Here is a 9,005-nt window from a genome sequence, read left to right as displayed (position 1 = left end):
AACCCCAGAGGTTGCCGCTTGATTAGTACAAAACACAAAGTACAGCAGAGGCTGATGGGAATAATCATGGCAATAATCTTGCACATATTTTAAACTAAAGTTTTCAGGCTAATAAAATTGTATTCTGTTCTGTCTTTGTGCATACACACAGTTTTAGTCGTGAACCTATAAACAGAATAAACAAGGAACTGTTATTTAATGTGTTTTCTGAAACTTAATGCTTTGCACAATACATCACATGTATACCTATACATAGATATAGAAGAATCGCCATTCTCAAACAAGTTTGCTGTGCCTTTAATAGACAAAAGAAAAAATCTTCTGCTTCCAAGGTGACAAACCATTTTAATTTCCTTTAACATATAGCTTTTACTGTAGCACCACCCTCAGGACAAACTTTACATGTCATGTACCCAAACCTCTAAAAAAAAATGAAATTGTCTTTTTCCCCCTGATTTCTCTTAACAAGTTCATATTGTGGGGTGTATTGAACACTGCAGCCTCTAATGCCCAATGTCTGTTTTTTTTAAGGGTAATTGTCAGTCATCTGATTGTGCAGGGAAACTTCAAACATATTTTACACCAACATTACTTATCTTTTAGTGTTAATCTCGTATTAAGCGGAAGGAAAGGTGTACTGAGAGACCTGCAGTATATTGGTGTGTAATAAAGTTACACTGTAAGAGATATTGTAGGTTGTGAGCCTATAGAGAACCTCCTTCCTTTCTCTCTTTTAATGTCTCAGCTCTGGTTTGTCTCACTTAATTCTATCTCCCCATATCCTGATCCATCCATCAGTGTCTTCTCTTCGTCTCTCACGCGCTCCCCCCCCCCCCCGCCCCCCCCACACACACACACCCTCTTCCTCTCTCATCCTGTGCTTGTCTCACAGTGTTGCAACTCATTTTCACTCCCATCATCCATTCCTTTCTCTTTCTCTCTCTCTCTCTCTCTCTCCCTTGATGAGTGAGTGAATGAGTGGGTGAGCGAGTGAGTGTGGGCGAGCGGGCATAGCCGCTGATGCACTCCTGGTCATTAATAAAAGTTTTATACACAGTCAGGAAATGCATTTGAGCCCCCATGGCTGGAGCTCCTCTCAGACACACAGGAAATGGGCGCTTGGCTGACAGCCAATCCTGCTATTTCAGGGGTTTGTCCGGAGCCAATCAAGCTGGGCCTGGTCAGTTAATGGATCGGTGGCTCTACTCTTCTCTACACCCAAATATCAGCAACAATTAGAAGGTGTGGGTGGGTGGGGGGGCTTTATGAGGGGAAACTGAGCATGAGCTGAAAAGTGGTGAAATGTGAAAATAAATGAGTCTAAAAATCAGCTACAATTACCAGTTATGACCAGTTGCACACATGTGAAAAGGCAAAGGGCAACAAGGGGTGATTTATTGAAGGACTAGATGCAATTTTAAGAAATTTTAATGAATTAATTGAACTTTGTTGTGGAAAACTCATTATCAGACACAAATGATTAAGTATTTACATATGTCTTAAAACATGTAGGGGGGGATCTTTAAATGAGCAGCCAACAAAGAAGTCATTTTCTCTGTGATGAATTGACAAAATAGAACAATATTAATCTTGCATGTTTGACTGACTAAAGCTCTTTAATGTAGGATTCAAAATTTTCAGATTTTAGTGACTTTTTAGTGGTCGTATCAAAACGTTGCCACAGCAGCAGAATAATTTGAAAGTTGCCATAATCACATAAAAATCTACACATTAAGAATAGTCTACATGAGCACAGATTGCTGCTCAGCAATAATATTTAAGCCCAAAGTTTAAAGGAATAGTCCAACATTTTGGGAAACTCTCTTATTTTGCTTTCTAGCAGAGTTAGAGATTGATCAAAGAAGATTGATACCACTCTCATATGTCCATTAAATATTTCATCAGCCCAACAGCAGCTGAAATAGTGTGTTTTAGCCTGGACCAAACAAACTAGACATAACATGTTTATTAATGAGCTTTAGAGGTACCAGTAAGTAAATGTTTTTAACATTTTACAGAGCCAGACTAGTTGTTTCTCATCTTTGTGATAAACTAACCAGCTGCTGACAGTAGATTCATATTTATATTCATATTTTATCTTCACATCTAACTCTTCACCATAAAGTGTTTTTTCCCCAAAAGGTTGAATTATTGTTTTAACATTATTGTGTCGCAAAAATACTTGATTTATCCTACTTATACTACATAAACACTTTAATCAAATATAGTTGAAAAAGGGACGGAGATTGTCATTTTTTTTCTTCTTGTTTTCTCTGAAAGGTAGAGATGTGACATGTCTAACAATCTGGATGAAGGAAATAATAAAGCTGAGGGAAGGAATGGGATGCTGTATCTCACTGTGGCATTCTTCATTTCCTGCATATCCATTATCGTCCATGCATTATTTCTCACATAACTTATGTAATAAAACTTTTAGTAAGATGATGTTACTATAGTGTGGTGTACCACGGTGTTTGCTAGTCCCACCTCAGCTGCATCCACGTTCCTCCCTCTTTGCCCAAATTTGGACACAATGTCAACATTTCTCCATAGCCTGAGGTTTAAGTAGCCCACAAATTTTCATCATAACGCACCTTTAATAAAAAAAACAAATAAATACATTTGTGACAGTCGTGTCACATCGGTTCATCAAAGTTGTCATCAACTCAGTTTTATGAACAACCTCAAAGAAAAGAGATTTTTCCCCTCACCCTCTGTCTGACTGTTCAGTCAGCCACTTCAGATAAAAGTATCCATCCATCCATCCAGTGAAAGGGAAGTGTATGTATGAGTGTGCAAATGTGTGCAGAGTTGCTCACGTGAGACACTGTAATGTATTGTGTAAGTTGACACCCATGTGGCTTCATGGGTGGGACACCTCCGCCCCGTCCGGCAGGCGTTTGTTACTGCAGCACAATGACACACAACCACAACAGATAGACGATCACATTTTCACACACACACATACACAGGAAGAGTGCATCCAGAGTGGAGCGCCGGCAGAAATGAATGACTTTGTCAGCTGTATGCTGTTAACCAGGCCATTTGACATTGATCCCTCCCTGACCCAGAACATCTCTCCATTTCTCTCTCTCTCTCTCTCTCTCTCTCTCTCTCTCTCTCTCTCTCTCTCTCTCCCCTCTCTCTCTCTCCTCTCTCTCTCTCCTCTCTCTCTCTGTCTCCTCTCTCTCTCTCTCTCTCTCTCCTCTCTCTCTCTCTCTCTCTCTCTCTCTCTCTCTCACACACACTCATCTGTATTTAGTTTATTTTTGCTTAATTAGCAGGCATGTTTTAATCTTAGACAAGCAATATTCAGGAATTCATCACACAAGCAATGAATGTGCAAACTATGTATGTGTTGAGGTACATGTCACATCTAATGTTTACCATCTTACTTTAATGTGTTAGCATGCTAACATTCGCTAACTAGCGCTAAACACAAAGTATAGCTAAGGCTGATGGGAAAGCCATTAGGTTTGCAGGTATCTGGTCATAAACAAAAGTGTTGGACAAATTAAAATTATAAGCTGATGTTGGCGCTAGATTAAAGGTTAAAGGATCTCCAAAGTTATTACAGTTCATCCTGAGGGGGACATGAATGTGTGTACAAAATTTGATGGCAATCCATCCAATAGCTGTCCAGACATTTCACTAAAAACCAAAAACGTGAACCTGCTAGTGGTGCTAGAAGAAAAGTCAGAGGGTCACAACATGCGGGGGAGGGGGGGTCTGAGGGTGTCCGAGCACCTGCCCCTTTGCCCCTTGATGTCCAAAGTGCCCTTTTGTCAAGGCGTTTTTCATGTTTAGCTCTACGCAGACTGTCAATCACTGTACAGTTGTTAGTGGCTCAGACTGGCTTCCTACCGCACTCTCTGATGTAGCTTCTAGGAGCGCTCATTTTATTTCCCATTTGAACACTGGATCCCCGTATGATACACGGAGACAGCTGTTACTGTGAACAAGGAGCAACAATAAACCACCGCCCACTCCTGCTATGCGGGGGTTTAAAACAAGTGAACCTTTGGTGCTGAAGCTAGCAGGCAGAACGGAGCTGCTTTCATGAGACGGACAAATTAATCGGTTCAGAGGATGAAATATGACATTAACTGACATGTGCACCGTCAAATAATAATGTGTTTGACATGAAGTAAGTGGCTAGCAAAAACTCTTCAGTGAGGCTTAAGTTTTTTTAAATTTTCGTTTGTGTTGTTTTAACTGTCCAGTTTATCTGGTGCTGCTGCTTTATATTACAGTAATGTTTATGTAGCTTGATAGTTTGGATAGCTTGACTGCTGATGCATTCCCACTGTAGGAATCCCACTGTAATTAAAACCATACAAGTTAAAGTTCTGCTTCATGCTCTGTCAGACTTTTAAAAAGGAAGCTTTTTTACATTTTCAGAGTGAGTGAAGGAATCAGGAGAGAGGAGACAGAACTGAGGAGGAATCGCAGGATGTAATGGTGCTGAAAGAAAAACAAAGAGAAAGTAAAGAAGACGGAACTGATTCAAGACTGAAAGTAAAAGTTTAAGGAGGAAAGAGAAACACACTGTTCTGTAAATATTTTTAAAAGGCACAATCTACAATCTAAATACAATCTAAATTATCCAAATGTAAACTAAAGGACATCCGAACAAACATGTCAAAGCTCAAGATTGAAACCTACTTGCAGAGCTTTTAACACAAGTACTAACACTACACAACAACTCTATAAACATGTTTTCTTCAGCTGTTAAAAAGCTTGTTGGCTTTAGTAACTGTACCTTAATGAAGTAGGTGAGACGCCAGCAAAAAAAAAAAGAAATACTTTAGAGACTATTTTCAACATTCCTGAGAAAAAGCAACTGGAAATAACTGAAAATGACACATCCCAGTTCAGTGGATGTTTCTTATTGTTTTAAACCTTGAAGATGTTGCTGACTAGAAGTAGAAGTAGCAGAAGAGTGCTGTATATATGTCAGAAAAACATCCAGCAAATAATCACAATTCGTTTTGTTCTCATTTTGGTTCGGAAACATTTGTCGAACTGTCTCTTGCACTACTTTTGAACTCTGCCTCTTCATTATTTGAGCCATATTTAATAGTCTTTAAAGATTCTCCCCTTTCCATCCTAGTTTTTGTATGTCTTCTAGTTTTTAAAATTTTTTTTGTAATTATGGGATTTGAAGAGCTACATGTTATGTTCTGGATCAGAGATTGTCACCATATCAAAAACATATTCTTTGTTTTAGAAACAATATGTATATGCTAAATGTCTTTAAAGGAGCAGCCTTTTCACCACTCAGGGGTTTCTGTTTTTGAAAGCAAATTGTTTTATATACCATTCAATTAAAACATTATAAACTGAGTCCTTCAGACAAACATACTTGAAGCCTGGCGTTAATCCTGCCATTCATTTACCCTTACAATGACAAAATCTCAGTCCTTTTATAGTTTATGATCTATACTGTGGCCATTATGGATCTCAGCTCTTGTTTCATGTGCCCCTCTTTAACTTTGAGCACCTGCCCTCCTAAAAAGGTCTCTGCACGGCCCTGTCAGGAGTCATCGTCTGGGAACCATGAACGTCTGTTCCAATCCATTTCGTAGATGTTGAGATATTTCAATCTGGACCGAAGTGGACGGCCGACAGACTGATCAACATTGCCATCCCTGGAGCTACACTGCAAGCGTGGCTAAAGATTTTCAGGGTTTAAAGAAGTTGTACTTATGTATGACGTAAATGAGCGTAAATGAAATCGGAAACAGAAACACCTCATTTACGGTAATTATAACTTTCATTTTTCTGTAACACCCTGTGATGAACGACATGTTTAGGCAGCTATACATCACTGACTGATTACCACCTGATCTCAAATACCTGAGAAATATGACGCGGTCTCATGACATTTCTAGACATTACAAACTGACAAAGATCCTTGAACGCTCCATTAAACAACACAACAGCACACAGTAAATGGATTGTGGAACAATGAGGCCTTCCAACCACACGTCGGTTGTGTCCTCCAGAGTAGAAGAAAAATAAGGCTTCATGTGGAGGAGCCTTTGAAATGGGACATGTGTTGTCATACATTCACATAATGTGAAAAACTATCATTGTTTTTGTATTTGTTACCCATCAATCACACAGACTAAAAGTAAGATATATGGTTTGTAACTTTACATACATTTTGCATCCTATCTCTGAATTACTATGTAGATGTTTTTTTCAATTAAAGTTCTATTCAAGAGCACATTTTAATCCTTACAAGAAAAAAAAAAAGAAAAATCACTTGAAGGTAGTTTTGATTTATAGCCGATAATCACATTTTCATTTTCTGTATTTCCCTTCAGTGTGTCTCTTTATCAGCAGTTTGTTTCATCTCAGATATTTTCCTCAACAGGAAACAGAGCTCCCCCTACCCCCATTAGGGACCAGTGTCTGGTTACCTTTGTGTGTGTGTGTGTGTGTGTGTGTGTGTGTGTGTGCGTGCGTGTCTTTCTATGCCTACACTAGTGTGTCTTGCTATAGCCCGGATGGTTGCAAGTTGCTGAGTAAGGGCACAGACCAAAAGAGACAAAAGCACATACACATACACACATACACACATATATACACACACACACACACACACACGCATGCATGAGCATCCTCTCACACGTACACAGACAAAGGAAGAGGTTCATATTACAGTCATGCAGCATATTGTCAGTGATGTCACTTGTCCTTATGAAACAAATTAATGAATGACTGAATCTCTGGTTCGTCCCTTTTTTCCCCCTCTCCTTCACTTCTCACCTCCTTCTCATCCAAAGATTCAGATTGACTTCATCTGCTTCTAATCTAATTAAAACCAGTATTAAGTAGAATAATTGAGAATGCAAGAAAAAAAAAAGATGTATGGTTTGCAATCAGCCATGAAATAGAAGTCAAAAGTACAACTACATCTCTAGTATAAAGTGAATCTGTGTTCAAAATCACTCCCTTGTTCACTCATTCACTATTGCTATCATAACAAATATTCATTCTTTTACTCTATAGTGAACAGTAAAGGCTGGTTTCTGACACTTACGCAACACATTGTTTCATCACTGACAGGGGTAGTGTCCAGGCCCCCCGGGCATATTAGCGCTGTGCTGGAGCATAGAGGCCACAGTTGGAACTGCAGGTCATGTGACGCTCACTGGCCCACAGGAAGTCAGCCAGCTCGGCCAGATAAGGCATTTAATGCCAATACACTGAAGCCTGAGGAAGCTTAAAAACCTTTTTCAGTTTCCCTTTTTTTTTGCACTCAAAAATAATGTTGACATGTTTTATTAAAATTTCATCCATAAAAGACAATAAAAGGGAAGGAAAACTGGGGTTTGGGAAATATCAGAAGTGCTCCTTTTCCTCTCAGTGGCTCGAGGGGCGTGTTGGCAGGCTGAGTGCCGTTGTTACACTGGAGAGAACGAGAGACAAGTTTAGCAAACTTGCGCTGTAGCTTAGTAGCCATCGGCAGCCAGTGTGCTGTTAGCAGTGGTATTAAAGATTAAGGACAACACCAGCATCTAAAAGGACTAAAGTGACGTCTGCAGGTATGTTTAAATGCTGTTTAATGTGCTACAGCTCTCAGCTATCTAGCCTGCAAATTAACATTAGTGTTTAACTTTTCCCTCTATGAATGTTTGTTTGGTGGCTCATTCAACAAGCTAAGGCGTACCTGCCTATGATAGAGCAGTGATGTTACTGATTTATGTAAATATGGATCAACATGGATCCGATTGGCTGTATGGAAACAGGTTAATCTTCGTATACAGAGAGCTAACGGAATTCAGTTGAATTAAAACAAAATTAGGGAGTGCCATCATGAAACTAAAAATAAAAAAAATGCGTATTTCTCCCTTTTGGTTACCTTTTTTTTTTTCTTAAAAAGGTAGAACGCAAGATATTATGTTATTATGTACAGGACAGATATTTATACTGTAGCGGAAAAAAAGCTAATTTTATTTGAGCTGGACTTGAATAAATCTATTGCAGTCAGAAAAAAATAGAAACCATTAGCGTTTTATAATGAGATGGCACATTCAAATATAATATATAGTAAATAAAAATATAATCAAGATTCTTTTATAGACACTGACAAGAAGCACTGAAGAAATGTATTTCTCTTGTTAATTAAAGATCCTTGATTATATTTTTACAGGTTGAGCATGTGGTCTACCCAAGAAACACGTGATTCATATAATTTTTCTGATTACATAATCATCTTGTTGTTGTTGTACTTGTTGTCAGCCTTACAGTACTGTACATGCTGTCCTTCTTTTCACACCCATTGTTGCATTGCCTTTTTATAGATGAAAATGAAATGAACACTGTGCAATTTAGCAAAACTAGTGTACATGCTACGGACACTACATTTGTCGTTTCACCAAGGCAATTTTTGAGGGCAGTAATGTATATAAAGCACAAATTCCACAATAAGAAATTAGACACAAATAAAATGGTGGAAATATCGAGCACTAAATAGAAAATATAGAGTGATTTTGAACACAGCTTGTGTGTTCTTAATTGTCCAGTTAGCAACTGAGCTTGCTAGCTTGAAAATTGGAAGTTAGTCAGCTAATTTGACAGTCTGTTGTGGCTGGCTAGCATTAACAACTTACCAGTTTGTTTGCCAACTACCCCCACAAGTAGTCACTACATTAAACCACTTATTTTGCAAGGTGGCACAAATTAATTTCATTGAGTATGAGAAAGATTTCCTGATCAGAAAGAAATCTATTTTCATTTTTCTATAAAGGGCTTTACAGCTACTTTAGAGTGACTGACATGGATCCCATTTTATTGCACATGAGCCTCAAATAAAACAAACTGGTTTAAGCTGGAAATAAAATACATAGAAGAAAATTAAAATATCATGTTTACGTAATCTGTTAATATATTGCTACCCAAAAGGATCAACACTTGTTTTTAGTAAGATAGAGGCTTCCGCCCCGTCATGTTCATAGAGCTGAACTGAATTGAATTGAGTTCAATGATGGGAG

Source organism: Thunnus maccoyii, chromosome 13 (assembly GCF_910596095.1).
Source record: "Thunnus maccoyii chromosome 13, fThuMac1.1, whole genome shotgun sequence".
Taxonomy (NCBI): Eukaryota; Metazoa; Chordata; class Actinopteri; order Scombriformes; family Scombridae; genus Thunnus; species Thunnus maccoyii.
The sequence above is the reverse complement of the archived record's forward strand: the minus strand, read 5'-3'. Positions refer to the sequence as shown.